This window comes from Cupressus sempervirens, chromosome 11, assembly GCF_028749045.1.
Source record: "Cupressus sempervirens isolate cs-2001-9-10 chromosome 11, ASM2874904v1, whole genome shotgun sequence".
In the NCBI taxonomy this organism is placed as follows: Eukaryota; Viridiplantae; Streptophyta; class Pinopsida; order Cupressales; family Cupressaceae; genus Cupressus; species Cupressus sempervirens.
The window spans coordinates 443642843-443661886 of NC_143128.1; the positions used below are offsets into that span (position 1 = coordinate 443642843).

The 19044-nt window shown below is 33.2% G+C and overlaps 1 pseudogene; it reads right to left on the bottom strand.

Moving 5' to 3' along the window:
- Nucleotides 1–36: 36 nt before the first annotated feature.
- Nucleotides 37–15474, bottom strand: LOC149530332 (uncharacterized; annotated as a pseudogene).
- Nucleotides 15475–19044: the final 3570 nt, after the last annotated feature.

Below are 19044 nucleotides of genomic sequence, written 5' to 3' on the forward strand. Positions count from 1 at the left end.
AATTTCTGATGGATACAACATTTCTTAACATCATTTTCAAAAATAGTAATTGCACACATATATGACTAATGTACATCCAAGGCCACAGGCATAATCCATGGCAACTTGTACACTTGTATCTACTACACTAGGCTTTCCTATGCACCAAGTTGAGCTAATTGTGGGTGTTGATGGAGTGTTGGGTGTCATTGGAGTGGTAGGGGATGTGAATAGTGTTTTCATAGGAGCTATAGAAGTGGTGGGCATTGTGATTGGTGTAATAACAAGAGTTGTTATTGGTGGCATTGTTGTGACTATTGAATTTGTGGGTGTGGTGACATGAGAAGTGACATGTGTAGTTAAAGTAGTCTCCCCAATCAAAGAAGAATTCATTTGTGTATCATTCCTTGCAATGGTGGATTTTATGTCTAAAATTTCTCTCAAAGTAGAGGGAAACTATTATAGTCTACCTAACTCTTTACGTGGAGAACAGTTCAAAGACCTCATTTTACAAGCACTCCAAGCATGTTTGTGCTATTGAAACCTTGAATAGGGACTTGAACCCAAATATCCTTGGTGATTAAAATGTATTCTTTAGAAGAGCTTAAACAAAGAATGTCTATGGCTACACAAATATCTAGATATTAGAGAAAAGTCATCTCATTGGTAGAAGAAGTTACTAACAAATTATTGAGGTCTCCATTATGGGAAAAGATTTGGTTACTGATTGTATTCACTAGTAGGAAGGATAAAGTTTTAGAGATAAAATCAAGAAGTGACAAAATTAGAAACTCCTTTAAATCCTTGGTGGAAGTGGATGTACACCTTGAAAAATGGAATTTGAAGTAGAGAAGATGAGATGGTTGTCATAATCTTGACATGTACATCTAGACCTACATTAGAAAGTGAAGAATAAATGGATTTCATAGTGGACACTAGTAATTTTTTAGATTAAGGAAAAAATAGGTTTTGAAGGGACCCAAACCCTTTAACAAAAGTTAAAGATCAACATTAAGCAACACCAAGTTTTATAAGGACCTGAAACCTAAAGTTTACCAAAAAAATACAATAAAACCAATTTCTATAGGGACCTAAAATTGTAAGAGTAATCCAAGTAGAAAAAACATCTAGGATTTACAAGGACTTGGAACCTAAAGTTTAAAAAAAAATTTGGAAATAAAAGTAAACCTATAAATCAACATGAACCAGCAACCAATACACCAATGACCATGACTGACACCTACAACAACTCTTTTATGATATCCTTAACTTCCTTACCTACCTCTACAATACTCTACATAATATCAACCATGTCAGAGTTAGGAACCTCAGATGCCTCAGTAATATTTTTCCTCATACTCTACCTAGTTCTCTTACCTAGTCCTCTTGAACTCTTCACACTAACAACATTTGGAGACATAATCTCCTCATTGATTTTCTTTCCCAAACTAGCCATCGCAACACATAAAATGGAAGTAACTAGATCTATCCTCTACCCACTATCCTTAATTAATTGATGGAGTTCTAGCTCATACTCCTTAAGTTTTCTAGGAATGTTACCAAATTTTTTTTCTAGATGGGCTCTCATATCATGTTCATGATCCAACTCTTTCTGAATATCCCTGACTTTTTTCTTAAGCACCATTATCTCATTGTATAGCCAAGAATCACCTTGAAGGGACACCTTGACATTGAGCTTGGTAGTGTGAAGGAAAGATAACTTCACCTAATGAGTCTCATCCCTACACCCATCATCTATTCTATTCATAGAGTCAATAGTGGTATTCTTATTCTCCTTTTTATTGACCTAGAGCTTAATGTTTGCATCCTATTTCTCATTAGGCTCATCTTTATTTTCCTTACTAAGGCCATGCTCTTTCATGACAAAGACTTTACCCTTTAGTATCCATGTTCATTTTCTCCTAATTGGAATTCCTTTTAGAAGGAGAAGGGTGATCACTGTGTTTCCCCTCTTCATCCCCTAAAGCTTCCAACCTTGCATTTGACTCAATTTTCCTATATTTAATATCCTCCACATAATCCTTTTTGGTAGACATGCCTCTACTCCCATAGTAACCATCCAAGTTTGAATTGAGGTCCCCCATTTCTATTTTAGGATCATCTTTAGTAGACTTTTCAAAATTTGTAACTTCCTCCACATTTTTCTTTTTAATCTTCCTTTTATTTCCCTTTTTGGTACTCTTTCTATCACTAGTACCCTCCTCACTTTTAACCTTAAATTAATTTGAGTGAAGTTAATTACTAGTCACTTTCTATTTTTTCTCCACAACTATAGAGGGGTTAACAACCTTATTTTTGCAGTATTTTTCAATAAGTAAAATTAAACCCTCATGGAGCATAGGATGTGACTCCTTCTTGTGGGCTTGGAGACTTTGAATCAAAGAGTATTTCAAATAAAATGGGAAAGAGACTCTATATTTGTACCTAAAATTATTTAAGAACACAAAATGAAACTTGTGGACTCTCTTAGATCTACCACCAAGGATGAAATACTTGAAATCATGATAAAAAATCCTTCCAAATAACCTTAATTTGGCTCAAGTCATATAATTCACTACTCTTCTCTAGCCTTTTCTCCTCTTAATCATTTTTTGGGAATTTCTAGGAGGAAATATTCAAAATTCTAGTCTCCTTTCTAAATTTAAGTCCCTCCATTGGAAGACCTATAATCTCTGTGATAAATTCTTCATATAGTTTCATAGTAACCCCATGCAGTGTAACCCTATCTTCTATACAATTTTTGAAAAAAGAAACTCTATAATTAGGGGCTTAGACCCATGAATTTTCTTAATATATGTCGTTACTTTCCCATTTTGTAGTATATCCCATATAGCCAAATTTGCCTTCCATTCCTTGCAATTATTCAACTCTTGCTTTCTTGGTTCCCCTCCCATCTTGTATTCAACTCTGCACCTACAACTACTTTGAGAAGTGAAAATCAACAAGAAAAGTAAAGTGTATTTAATTTCCAAGAAAATTTTAATCCTGCATATGTGCCAAGTACAATCCATAATTGCACAAAGGTAACTCCTTGGGATACACAAAAAATCTGCCATAAACCCATCACTTCCCCTCATAAATTCCTCAATCTTGAATGATATTTCCTTTGATAGCATGTTTTTTTTCATAATTAAGAATTTCCATTGGCTCAACTTTCTTTCTTAGGTCATCTTACCATCTCAACTTTGTTTCCCTTTAGACTGCTTGATTCATAATCTAGTCAATGGCTTTGTTTCCCTCACAAAAAATATGAGAAATAAAAACATTATTAGAATTTTTCATAAGGTCTTTTATTTCCATTAAACTTCCCTCAATACTCCACATTATCAATCTCTTATTATTCAACATGTTAATAGTATTAAGAAAACCTCCTTCCAACCATAAATTCTGAAATCTAGATTCCACAACCATCCTTGTAGTGAACAAAGTAGTTGTAGCCTCAACTTTATGACTAGTGGACTTGCGTATAGGTATTGCAATAGCATCCACTACCCTACTATAGTGGTCTCTCAAAATACCCCCACATCCTACTTTTCTAGGATTCCCTTTAGTTGAACCATCAAAATTACCTCTAATCCAACCCAAAGATGGAGATTTCCACTTTACATACTGTCTCTGGTCATCCTATTTTATCTAATTACCTTTACCATTCATAGGATTACTTATTTGGGTAGTATCAAACATTTTCCTCTAATATTTGAAGTTCTCTTTGATGGTTCTAATAATATTTTGCCCCAAAACCCAATCAAGAGTTTCCTTGTTTTTGAAAATTCTATTATTTCTCTTTTTCTAGATACCCCACCAAAGATGAGGAAGATAAATCTTCCAAAGAAAACCAATATCAACATCCTTTTTGGGTGATCTGATTTAGGACCTATAAGTTTATGGCTTAATCCTAACAATTAGCTATAATTTCCTGATCCATGCAGTAAATGTGTGGTTATGTATCTTAAACTATTGAAATTACAGAGAAGAGGATTAACAAACTAATTCATAGGAATTTTAACCAATTATGTAAAGTTAAATTAATGCTTTTACCAAAGAAAATTAATGTAATCAGAAATGCAATAAGAAAAACACATAACAAATTGATAGAAATTAAAATGAGAGGCAAACATAGTTTGATCTTAGAGTTTTCCTTGTCAGGACTACGACTCCAGGTCCAACTCCAATTGCTGGACTGATCTGATTAACTCCAAATCAAGTACAATGTGTTACAAATTCAACCCCTTGTAGAACAACATCATCACACTGCTCCGTTGTTTAGGATTGAAAACACGTCCTCCAGATTTTCTCTCTCCTTCAAGATTTAATTTCAAAATCCTCAGTATTTCATTAGCAAAACACTCCTTTAGATTTTCCTTATCAAATTTGCATAAGTTCCTCACAACTAAATGCCTATCAATTCTCCATCAATTCTATGTTTTTAAAAATGACTCTATCCCCCCTTTTTATATAAAAAAAATTGCCTAAAATGGCCTATAACCATCTTTTAAAAAAATAGGGTATTTAACAAATTTAAATTCATAATTACCCCCTTGCCCATTTACATTTTGGCATTATTAGCATTTTGGGGGTTGAAACATTTTAACAAATAAAAAATAACCCCTATTTTAAATGGGTTGAGGACTAATTGTTACAACTTAAATATATTTTAAGCTGCATATACTTTAGAAAGCATGCGTGGTGCAACAACTAAACAAATTTTACCTGACCGCAGGGTCAGGGGTTCAACCCCTGCTGGCAGCCCCTTTTACTATCTTGGTGGCAATCTAAAGTTGAAATAGAAATTTTGACGTGTAGTTATTAACAATGATCAGTGGCCTAATTGGCCACCATCCCTTTTAGGCTGGCAGTGGTCATAGGGTCAAACCGGCCACCAACCAGACTATTCCATGTCAATGTGCCACGTTGACATGCTGAATTGAATGCCACATTAGCTGCCAAATCATCACCAAGGTGGGGTGCCAAATGGGCTTCCTTCCATACACGTGGCACCAAATTTTTTGGCTTTGTACAGTGCCATGTGTCAATCATTGATTGGTCAATACACATTTTTTCCATGTGCTCATGCTGACATCATTGGACAGTCAACTAGGGCATTTGATCAACTAAACTTTGACTAAGCATAACTTTCATGTATGAGCTCTGATTTTGACAAAACAAACATTTCTAGAAAGCTCTCAACGATACCTTCATTTTGATGCTAACTTTGACCAATTTTGGAGAGTTCAAAAATTTTCCTTTCTAATAGCCTTTGACCAAGGTTTGACCAACCTTTGACTGGCCATATCTTGAGCATATAGACTCCTTTTTTAACTGTTTGAGTTACGTTCAATTCAAAATTTTGAGGACTTCAATCTGGTACTGATTGACTGAATCAAAATTTTGGAGATACTTCAAAATTCAGTGAAAATATCCTCCAGATCAAGCCTCCACACTAAAAAGAAGCTTTTAGACCTCTTAAAGTTTATTTTTACATAGAATGCAAATGAGGGCATGTTCGCCTCACTTGTCTAGTATCATCTATCCAAACCACTGGACTTCTGAATATCTGAACCATCAAACACATTATGAAGAATGACATGCACTATTAATACAAACAACCATACATCCACTAGTTTCCACTATTACATCCATCATCCACATAGTACCAACTAGTAGAAATAGAAGCAAAAAACTAAAATAACTGATCAAATGGAAAAAGTATCACCTTTCTAGATCCCCTACATAGGAACACCATTAAAAAATGAATTGTTCAAATCCTCTTTTACCATCACTGGCTGAAGACTTGATTTTGCTAGCACCTGCTTTGCACTAGCTGTTGCAGACATGAGAGTTAGTTTATTGCTTGCATTTACAATCATTTTCAAATGTCCTATATTTACAATTGATCCTTCATTCTTTATGCGATGAGCTCTTATAATGTATTCGATTCCATCTTTAAACAAATGATACTTATTATGTTCCCTATAGAAGATAGCTTTCCTATCATATAAATATGGGCTACCCAACACAATCCCATAGATATCAAGTGGAACTACATCAAATTCAACCCCATCTATGAATTTAGATGATATTGAAAATCTTAACTTACATTTCTTAGTAACTTATAATCTATTATCATTGCACACCCAACCTAAAGGATAAGGTTTCTTATGTGGCTTAGCTTCCAATCCCAACTATTTAACAATTTCTTCTGAAATCAAATCAACTTGGGACCCACTATCTACCAATGTGTCAATTGGTGTTCTTTGAAATTACCCTTATATGAAAAAGTTTAGACCTTTTACTATCTTCAAGAACAACATGACTTCTAGAAGTAGAAGCATATGAAACATTGGTGGTAGAATCAACAAAAGATTTTCCTTTCAAACCACAACCGATATTGTTGTTTCATCACTAGAATCTGATCCAATATCCTAAACAATAGTTTTAGACTTTTTCTTACCCTTACAATCCTTAAACCACTTTGGTTTCAATTCTGGATGCAATTTCCAACACTTTTCTTCTACATGTCCTTTCTTTTGACAATGTGAACAAGTAGGCTTGTCACCTTCCTCTTTCTTCACTATGGCTTCCTTCTTTCCTTTCTTGATGCTATCAGGGGGAGCAAATTCTTTCTTAGAATTAAAACTCATGTTTCCTCCACCTACTTTAATATGAGTTGCTTGAACACATACTTCATCAAAGTTAGAAGGACTAAACATCAATATTGTATGCTTCAAACATGAATGCATTCCACCTATATACTTTAACGAAGTATGTTGCATGTAAAGAGGAATTCCAAGAGCTAATGCCTTCTTCCTAAACACCTATGTATACTCTTGTACTGATTGCCCTTTACCTTGCCTTAGATTTTGCCAATCCATAATGACTTGTTGCATATAACCCAAAGGATAAAATTGTTTCTTTAAAGTAGAAGTAAATTCATACCAAGATGAAATGATTTTACCATGTGTAGCAAGATCATCCTAGATCCGACTCTCCCATCAGACTAATGCGGTACCTCCCATTCTGAGAGTAGCTAGCTAGATTTTGGAAGAATCATCCAAAATCTTCTGAACCCTGCAGTACACTTCAATCTACTTAAGCCTATTATCTAGTTTCTCTGCATCCAATTCACCACTATATACAGTCAAATCAAACTTAACATCCAATTTTAACAAAGGCACATTAACATGCTTAGGTTTCTTTGAAGAATAAGTAAACAAAGAGGATGAAGAAGACGAAGCTGAAGAAGATGGGGATAGAGGTTCAGGAGGGTCACTACCACCTCCTACTCCTTTACCTTTCACATCTTCTGATGAGGATTTTGCTTCCTCCTTCTTCTTAGCTTTATTCTCTTTCCTCAAATGTTGTTCATGTCTCTCTTGGAGAAGAATGTCAACTAAATCCTTTAACTCTATAAAAGATCTCTAGAATGCTTCAGCATCAAACTTGGGAACATGTTGTTCAAATGCCATCTCTGATTGAGGAAAAGTCCTTCTTTTCCCAATTTCTGGATTGAATTCTTCAAGTTCACCTTCTCCTTTTTAAAATCTCAACTTGGTTAACACTCATCACCTGTAATTTCTCTATAAAAATAGGCTTTGATACCAAACTTGATTTGACTTAGGACCTATAAGTTTATGGCTTAACCCTAACTATCAGATATAATTTCCTGATCCATGTAGTAAATGTGTGGTTATGTATCTTAAACCATTGAAATTACAAAGAAGAGGATTAACAAACTGATTCAAAGGAATTTTAACCAATTATGTAAAGTTAAACTAATGCTTTTACCAAAGCACATTAATGTAATCAGAAATGTAGTAAGAACAACACATTACAAGTTGAGAAAAAGTAAAATGAGAGATAAGAGGGAAACATAGTTTGATCTCAGAGTTTTCCCCATGAGGACTACAACTCTGGGTCCAGCTCCAACTGGTGGACCAATCTGATTAACTCCAAATCAAGTACAATGTGTTACAAATTCAATCCCTCGTAGAACAATAGCATCACACTACTCTGTTGTTTAGGATTGAAAACACATCCTCTAGATTTTCTCTCTCCTCTAGGATTTAAGTTCAAAATCCTTAGTATTTCATCAAAAAAATGTTCCTTTACATTTTCCTTATCAAATTTGCATCAGTTCCTCACAACTAAATGCCTATCAATTCTCCATCAATTCTATGTTTTTGAAAATGACTCTATCCCCCCTTTTTATACCAAAAAAATTGCCTAAAATGGCCTATAACTATCTTTTACAAAAATAGGGCATTTAACAAATCTAAATTCATAATTACCCCCTTGCCCATTTACATTTTGGCATTATTAGCATTTTGGGGGTTGAAATTTTTTAACAAATAACAAATAACCCCTATTTTAAATGGGTGGCAGGCTGATTGTTACAACTTAAATATATTTTAAGCCACATATACTTTAGAAAGTGTGCATGGCACAACGGCCAAACAAATTTTACCCGACTTTCGGGTCAGGGGTTCAACCCCTGCCGGTGGCTCCTTTAACTATCTTGGTGGCATTCTAAAGTTGAAATAGAAATTTTGACATGTAGTTATTAACAATGATCGGTGACCTAATGGCCATCATCCCTTTTAGGCCAACAGTGGTCATGGGGTCGAATCCGACCACTAGCCAGACTGTTCCATGTCAATGTGCCATGTTGCCATGCCAAATTGAATGCCACATCAGTTGCCAAATCATCACCAAGGTGGGGTGCCACGTGGGCTTCCTGCCATAGACGTGGCACCAAATTTTTTATCTCCATATAGTGCCATGTGTCAATCATTGATTGGCCGATACACATTTTTGCCACATCATCATGTTGACATCATCATATGGTCAACTAGGGCATTTGGTCAACTAAACTTTGACTGAGCATAACTTTCATGTAGGAGCTCTAATTTTGACGAAACAAATCTTTCTGGAAAACTCTCGACAAGACCTTCATTTTGATGCTAACTTTGACCAATTTTGGAGAGTTCAAAATTTTGCCTTTCTGATAGCCTTTGACCATGGTTTGACCAACCTTTGAATGGCCATATGTTGAGCATACATACTCCTTTTTTTCCCATTCGAGTTGCATTAGATTCAGAATTTTGAGGACTTCAATCTAGTATTGATTGTTGGAGTTTTGGAGATACTTTAAAATTCAGTGAAAATATCCTCCAAATCAGTGGGATGTGTCCAACTCTAAAAGCATTGATCAATGTTATCGTGTTGAACCCATTCAATAGTCTAGTAGTGAAGGAGATGACTCTAGACATTTTGGCTAAACCTGTAGTTTAAAAAGAGGTGATTTCTATCTTTAAAATACACCTTGCAAAGTGATGTTATTGCCTCTTTTGTCATTGATTCATGACCAACTTTTATAGAAACTTTATAATAGTATTGGGTTTGAATATCATGAAATTTGTCTTCTACCACAATGTTACATGGAATTACAATTTTATAGTATCCTCTCTTTCCTTATGGTTATCACCCACTATCACCTAAATCCCTGTCCTAGATAAAAAATTTCTAAAATAATAGAATTGAAATCCATAAGACTAACTTGACATATGTCATGTTCCTTGAGCAGATGTACCAACTTCTTTGGGGATAAACATGTGATTATCTCTTGGATCATATATTTACACTCAAATAGAGGTTCCTGCTAAATCACATAGAACACAAGTGTTATTTATCTAGTGCAAAATAGAGAAAATTATGACCAATAAAAACTTGTGAGAACTAATGGTGCATTCATATAATCTTCTATGTTGACTATGGAAATGAAGGATCCCTTGCAAGTGACATGAAGGAAAGAAAGATGAGCTTTGTCCCTATCTTGTGAAACCCCTTTGGTTGCATGCTTGGAACACTTTCCCCCTTGTATTTCTTAGTGACATCACCTCCTCATTCTAGGTGAAACTACCATTGAGATAGAGCTCAAAATACCCATTGAAAGGGAATTGGGAACTTGCATAAGAAATCTCAATTTCATGCAACCTTAGATTATCCATTGAAAGAAAATTATGATCAACATATAAGAATAAAAAACTCTTTATGGCTAAATGTTTGAAGAGGCAAACCCATTGTGCATCATATTTTTTTGAAGAATAGTTTCAATGGAATCTAATTATTTAACATCAATAGATATATAGATCACATACACACACATATGTTGTATTATTACTCATATCAAATATAGATATGATCTAATTTGAATAAAGATCTTTTTAATAATATGTAGCAATGCCTGAATCGGGTCTCATACTTACTATGATAAAATCTCATCAAAGAAACCTATGATACTATGAAATCTCATCAATGATGATATCCACCACTATTCGGATAAAGTGCTATCACCATATAATAGTGTATGTTCAAGGTTGTGATTGAGACTACATAATATGTATTGTACCCAAGTAAAGAATATTATTCATATGAAATATTGCCCCGAGTTTATCAGCCATTAACAATAAACCAATTTGGTTATGGATAGTCATGTCCATTTAGGGACATGATCCTATGTGGCACATACCATGTAGAGTCATGTCTCTATGTTGACATGACTCATGACATCTTATTTATATTGATTGTGTTGCTTGAGAAAACATATCAATACAATACATATTACTATCTCTTGCATCTACAATTAGATTGGTTATACTCTAGTTCATTACTATTAGATATTTATAGAAGATCACTTAGGTAATATTATGTACAGATAATTTTGATCATTCCCATACTTAGATAAGTATTATAAAGACTAATAATAATCTGCATATATATCACAGAGATAAAGGTCAGTTTTTCTACCATAAGATCTCATATTCCTTAACATATTTGTGGCTTGCAACACAATTCCATGGAGTTGGCTTCATCTTGGAGGTGTATTGGGATACATAGATGAGATCTACAGGGTTTAGAAAGATAAATTTTAGCTGTAATAGAGGCACATATAGAGCTGCAATTTGGTATTCTTTATATACTAGACATGTAGTACCCATTTCATATTTTGTATCAAGTTGGAGATGTTGTAATGATGCTAGTATGTTGATTTGCTGACTATTGGTGTCTTTCATGCACTTTTCTTCTTGTATGAGGCTTGAAAATGGTCGATCATTACACACTTTTTAAGGTATTTAGGTGAACATTTGTATATTATTATTATTGCATTGAACAAATTATCTAACATATTTATACATCTCACAATTTGTAAAACTTGAAAAAAATTGCAAATCACCTCTAGATTGAAAATAACATAGAGCTTCCATTATTGCATGTTGTATGAAAAAAGTATTTCAAAAGAAAAGAAAAAAGAATATTGTTATAATACATAATTGCAAATCACCTTCATATGTAGAAAATAGACTTGATCTGAAGTAGAGATATATTAATCTTTGTGGTTCAAAAAAAGACTAATTTTATCTTATTTTGGGGTAAGAATTATATCACTTACCATATTTTATTTTATTTCATTTGGCTTTGTGAATTTAGGGCAACGTATAAGGCATTCTAGAAAGGGGGAATTATAGATAGTACCTTCAAACTCCACTAAGAGATGTTCAAGGGTCCTAAGCTTCCTCCTTTCACTATATCTCACATGAATATGTCCAATGGAACTAGGGTTATTACAAATGTCCCTACATGAAACAAAGCATTGGGGATAAGTGGCTAATCATGGTGTTGGTAGGTAGGAAGTAAGCACATGGCTATAGGCGGGATGGGAGATCTGCACATTTTTTGTATAAATTGTATGAAAAATTTGGCTTAGAATCTGTCTACTTTTTTGTATATAGGCCCATAATTGTTTGAAACTATGGTTGTTATTACTTCATTCAATTTTTGAATTGACAAGTATATTGATATGCAATAATTTGTATATATAGCTTATATTATGTATTGAAAAAATTATCAAGTGAGGGCCTCGATAAAAATCTCTCCACTTAAACATATAAATAAACTTTTATAATAACTTATACCAATTATAACCAAGGCTTACATAATTTTGGATGAGAAATTGGAGACCAAGTTGGGTGGGTGAATATGTTGTGTTAAGGTATACTAGAAAAAATTGAGATGAAAGAATATGGGTTCAATTTAGAAAAGGATTTCAAAATACAATGTCGACATCTGTCTCAACAACAATAACAAAGCACTTGAATGATACCAGATACCACAATGGAGTTAAAAAGGTTGAGGTAATTGCCAAAGAGGGTCACTTCAAAAAATGAAATTTGTGGGAGGTAGTGCAAATTTGTAAAAATCAAAATAACCTGAATAGTGACAAGAAATTCAACTTAAGTAGCTCATGAAATCCCATCATCCTTGAATGTAGGTCAGCTTGCAAAAAGAAGAAAGAATTATCTAATGTAACTATAATACCCCTTTTTTAGCCAATGTTGAGGATAGGTTATTAACCCATCATTATGAACCTCATAGGCTAATGTTATGGATAGGGAGTCTTAGTTGGTTGAATTCAGGTTTGTGCTTTGTTTGAGTCAAATGACACACTTACTATTTATAGTAAGTGTTTATTTTTTAAAATTCAAAGTTTCTATCTTTAGGAGGGAACTTGGATAATTTGATTTTTGTGTAGAGCTATGGTAACATTGTTATAGTTTCTATATTATGTAATCTAGTAGCATGGGTTTGTTGCAACAACTAGTTTTGAACTCTTTGAAGAATACCAGTAAACATCATTTCCTACACAAATTTTGCAACAAGTGTAGTTTCCATTAGGGTGCAACATAGATAAAAATGGAAATTATAAGAATTGAACTAATTAGGATTGTGCCAAAAAAATATGGGAAGCTCTTCCAATATATCTGGAAACTTGCCCCTCATCTTTTGTGCCAAATGACTTGCAGTCTGTGAAGTCGAAATCTCTCGTCAATGTTACCTCAAAAATTGTAGAGTGCATTATGCATGTTGTTTAAGTCACTCTTTTTTAACTATAAATGAATTTGATAATGGATGTGATGTACAATCTCAACAAAAAATATTTTAAACTTGCAACAATATGTCAATGAACAATGTAAGACTAACCAATAGAAGTAAGAAGTTAACCACCATCCCCCTCTACAAGGAGAAATTCAAGGTTCAATCATGAAAATGAGATTCTCTAAACATCTAAAACTAGAGGATCTAATGATTTATTACAACAGCTTGCAACCTAAGGATAGAAAATTATGTTCCTAATTCAATACAAAAAAGAGAAGGAAAAGGAAACCCTACCTTGTCATCAGCATTGTCAAATCCTCCAAACTCACTACATTCCTTGTCATATTACCTAACATAATTTTTGAGATCCTTAAGTGGAAGTTTCACTTGTACCAGCATCAAATAGTTGGTCTGATTGTGGGAAGTGTGAGTCCCCAATATAATTTTTTGAATATAATAGTCTTTGTCTAGAAGTCAGTGCACCATAAGTGAGGGTCATTCTGGGGTGTGTGTGATCACTAGATCATATAAAAATGACACACTTTTCTTCCAATTTCATACTCCTTCACCAAGAATCCTTCCAATCCTCTTGAGATTCATCTTTGTCTTTCACCATTATGAAGTAGAGACGAGAAAATAGTGCCATTTTGTTCTACATGCCAACCAAAGATGAAGAGATCTATGAATTTTTTTTTAATGCATACAAACATATTTGTAATTTTTGGTATTTTATTTTAAAATATTAAGACAAGGTTTGTGCTTGTCATTGCTAATAAAAACTTCAAAAGATTTTGGAGGTAAATATTAAAAAAATAATTTGTCAAAATCGTGTTCCAAATGTGAGGAAGAAAAAGAGGTCCAACCTCTTATTCATATTTATAGAATGTGTAAAGATTTAATTTGGAGCCTAAGTAAGTTTTTTTATAGAGGTAAAATGTTTAATTCTTAAGATAATGTAAACTAGCAATTGTACTTAGTTATGTAATGTGATGTTAAATAGGTAGTGAAGGTTAATTAGTATGATATTTGGTAAATGATGTTATTAAATATATTTTATAAAAATTAACATTTATATTTATTAAATATAGTTTTAAATATTAGTATAAATTAATAATTCTTTTAATTATGAATATTGAAATAAACTGTAATGTGATGTTAAATAGGTAGTGGAGGTTAATTAGTATGACATTTAGTAAATGATGTTATTAAATATATTTTATAAAAAATAACATTTATATTTATTAAATATAGTTTTAACTATTAGTATAAATTAATAATTCTTTTAATTATGAATATTGAAATAAACAATTAAGAATTTAAATACATAATATAAATGGAATAGAATTAAATTAAGAATAAATTATCAATGTATCATTTATTGATGTACCTCTTCGAGTAAAACTACATCAGTTTGCAATATTGATCAAAGAATCCAAAATGGTGAATAAAATATCCTAAGCCATTTAACAAACCACCATGTATTTGAGAAGATGCAATGTGAAACCACAATCACTATGAGAAAGTGAAGGTCTGAGGGTTATAAATGAGTTCAAGAAAATAAAATAAACACAATACATTAATAAATATACCTTAGCAAAAATGAAGAGAGAAATTACAAATGACTAATTATTAGTGACTAATTATCCAATTACTTATTTAGTCATTCATTTGGTAGTGTATTTAGTCACTTGTGTTTAAATGAATAATTATCTAGTAACTTATTTACCTAGTGATCAAATTAGTCACTTATTTAGTTACATATGCCTATAAAATATGAAGAAATGGTGGAATGTAATTAGTTTTAGTCACATGAGAAAACATTTTAGTGGTGTAACTAAATGTTTTAGTCACATATTTTCCAAAATGTATTGGTGAATCTGTCAAGGAAAAGATAACCAATCTACATATCAACCATATTTTCTTCATCCATTCAAAAACCTAAATCAAATGAACCTCAACAAACCAATCAACATGCTCACTTCTAGGAATAAACTGAACATAATGCTTCACCAATAATTCATGCAATTGATCATAACTAACAAGAATAACATCCTCAAACATGAAATCTAAATCAACTACATCATGTAACTCCAAAGCTAGATCAACAAAATATAAGCCCAAATCCACAATAATAGCAACATGAAAATGCTCAACCATATCAACCATGAGAGAATCTTCATGAAAAATGTATAGATCTAAATTAGTAGTATCATGTACATCCTCACACACATCAACATCCAACTCCACATAGGTATTAATGTCCATGTCATAAATAGTAGAATCTCTAACCATATAAGAAACAACATGTAAATCCAAAACCATATTCACATTAGCAACAATATGGAAATCCAGATCAACTAGATCAATAGTAACTTGTATATCCCCTATCATCTTAACAACAACATATAAATTCAAATCCATATCAACAACCATAAGAAAATTCTCATCCATATGTAAGATCTCATAATAAAAAATCTCATTTCTCACAACAAGATGATTTACAACATCTAACTCATTGCCCACAACAACCTGATTATCCATCTATGTTCTCTGCAATTTCCATGTCAGGTCCAACCAATTGATCATGAAAATAGATCTCCATCCTAGTATCAACAAGGTTAGGAATTTAGTAAGCTTGGTTATCTCAACAACAACCACAAGTTTCTCTAAAGGTTTCATATTAGATTCCACAAATTGATCAACAAAGCCAACCACACATGCCTCTTTAACTTTAGTGAATTCATCATTTACCTCTTTTTCAATAGAAAAGTGTCTTCTCCTCTGAAGAATCTTCTTAACTAGCCATACAACCTTTTTTAATAATTGGTAGACTCCAACTCCAATAATCTCTATAAAAATTAACTATCCTTTCCCTGATTTGATTAATTAAATCAACTTCCAACTGAGAAAACTTCTTAGTTATCTTCATCTCCACCACATCATAGATATTTGAAATCATCCTAGGGTCCAATATTCTTGGAGGCATCTTCCAAGATCTTCAAAAATACTCTACAAAAAATATCTAGTAGTCACCAACTAGATCAAACCTCCACATCCAAGCTTTGCAACCAAAACAATCCATCTAAGAGTCCTCTACAATTATAAGTTAGAACCAAGATCTAGGACCTCACAGCAAAGAGATCTAGGGCTTGATAGATAATTAGTCCTTGACACATCCAACACAAGATAAAATTATTTTCTAGATCCACAAGATAAACTAGCACCATAAGATCAACGAGCTCTACAAGATCAACCAACACCACAAGATCAACCAACACCAATACCACTTGGCACAGTGCAAGATAAAAGAATCTCCAAAGGAGATATCCTAGCCCCAAAAAAATTAACCACCTAATAGAATGTAAACAATAAATATAGATTAGATCCACAATAATGTCAATTCTCATAATATTTACATCCAACATGCCAGACTGTAAGGCCTTCCAAGTTACAGTCAAATACATTAGCAATTACTATAACTATTCTACAAGACCTCACAAGATCCAAAATCTAGCTAGATCAAATCCACAATCTAGTAGAAAACCCCAAGAAGAATCTCAACTTGTACTTGCAAGACATTGAGAAACCTTCTTATTTCCCAAGCCCACACTTAACTACTAGCTCTACAAAACTTTGGTCCTCTCATCTACTTCATATTCCTCATATTGGATGAGTCATTCAAGATATCATAAGACTCCCTAGTTATACTAAACCAAGCCATAGGATGACCTAGAAAATTACATAAAATAAACACTCACATATTAGATACACCCTCAAGCCATAAGTTGGCTTGGAATTAAATACATGAAATAACTAAAAACTTAGGACAAGCCCCAAGTTTATAATGCATAACTAACTCAAATGACATCATGGAAGTTTGCACCATTAAGCATAGGTCCACATTCCATCCTACAATCCAAAATCCAAGAGTGCACACACCATTTCCCTTAGATCAAAGATCATGAACACAATCTACAAAGTCTATCTAGGAAACATGAAAACACTACCAACAACTACCAAAAAGGGCTCTAATTCCAAGATGATTACTCCAAACTTTATACCCACATAGGATAAGGTCCACCAATATGCCTCAAACACATCCCCGACCATACAAACCATAAGGTCCATAAAATCCAAGCTTGATGCTCATGTATCAAGATGAGTTACATGTATGTAAAGGTCTTAAGGAAATCCATGTGAGGATGTGATTCTTTCCTCTAACCTTTTATGAAGTTTAGACTTTGTCTCTATTATGTGACTAGAGAAAAAAAGGTAAGTGGGATCATCGGTCTCTTCTAGTTCTTTGTGTCAAGCATATAGGTCTTGAAATGCTTGAATGACATGTAAGGACTCATGATAATCTAGACTTGGTTGAGATTTAAAGAAAAAGTTTCAAAACCCACAGTGGTAGATAGAAAGATAAGTATGAAGGAGGCTAGAAGAAGCTAATAAGGTGTCACAAGATAACTTAATGTCCAAACTAGAGAGGTAGAGTGTTCACTCGCCAAGATAGAGAGATAGATTAAAGTCACTTGTCAAGCAAAGTGTCCAAGACATTTATGACACCGATGATTCAAACCAAGAGCTAGGCAAGAAGCCAAATAGCCAAATAGCCAAATAGATAGAGCAAGTAGAGTGACAAGTGAAAAACCTTCCCAATCAAATAGTGTATTCAATAGATCAAGGTAACCATTTCAAAAAAAAGGAGTTCCTAGTATGCTTACATAGACCATGAAGATGGAAAAGACCAAGAGTGCTAAGGCCAAAGAGCCATTTTAAGCAAGTTCAAACACTAGGGACATAGCAAAGAAAAGTTAAATGATGAAAATCCTATAGAAAAGGAACACAAGAAAAATGTTTAAGCTTGATGTTTTTATTTGGAGAAAAATGTTTTGGACTTTCTTTGAGTTTTTGACCTTTTTTTTTTTTAAATTGTGTTTTCGAAATTTTATGTTATTTTAAAATAAGTTTTTTGAATAAAAACACACAATGAAAGCATGAAAAGAGAAAATTCTGAATGCTTAATTTGGTGGATGTTTCCTCTCTTTTTTTGAATTGGGGAAGGTTTTAAGCATTCAAACACATCAAACACACCAACAACCTATTCAGGTTTCTACAATGATGCACAAGCTCAGCTAGGCAATATCCTTGATATATGTAAGGTACATGAGGCCCAAATCCATAGATGAAAGACATTAATGTCAAACAAATAGGAGGATATGGTAACCCAACTCCACCTTCATTTTCCAAAGGTATAAAGCTTTTGGGGCTTAGCCAATATTTGCAATATTGCTACTTCCAAGAGGCTCGTCTTTAGATTCAAGCCTCACTATTTATACTCTAGTGGAACACTAGAGTTGAGGTCACCCCCTAGAGTGATCACTTCTCTAGGAAGACCCCCTAAAGTAAAAAAACAAGATCCTTTATTTATGTTACCCTAAAACTCCTTAACAAGGATGCAAGAAGAAAACATAAGTAAGAAAATCTTGGGGATTAAAAGAAAAAGGGTTTATTTTAAGCCCAAATCCAAGTGCAAATGATTGATTTTAAGCTATATTTTTAGTGGTGGGAAATTTAGCAATATGGTTAGATAAATTTTTTAAGAGTTTTCATTTATGGAAACATGTATTCAACATTTCATTTATGCAATTAGAATTATAAAATTGTCTAAGTGTTAGACAATTTGTAGCAGCACAAAGATAGAAGTGATATTTACAGACAACTCATTGAGAGTTAGCTTATGCATAATTGAGGAAAGCTCTATGATAGTATCATGATGACATGTTCTAGCACACATATATGTACAGATAGTACAACACAAATTATGATTGAAATACTAGTATGGGTATTTGATAGAGAAAACAAAGCATAGCAGATAATTGGGTGGTATGACTTAAGGAGTTATTCTGGTAACAAAATAATTACTAATTCATGATGAGCCAACTTTGTGGATGTTAATCCATAAGTTATTTTATATTATGTCAAGTGTGTGAACACATGAAAGCTGTTTGGGTAGAGATTTACTAAATATACAAGGTATAAGTAAAGATCTTATCTTGCAAAGATAAGTGTGTGACATATGTGTGATCTGTATGATATGTGTGATTGATG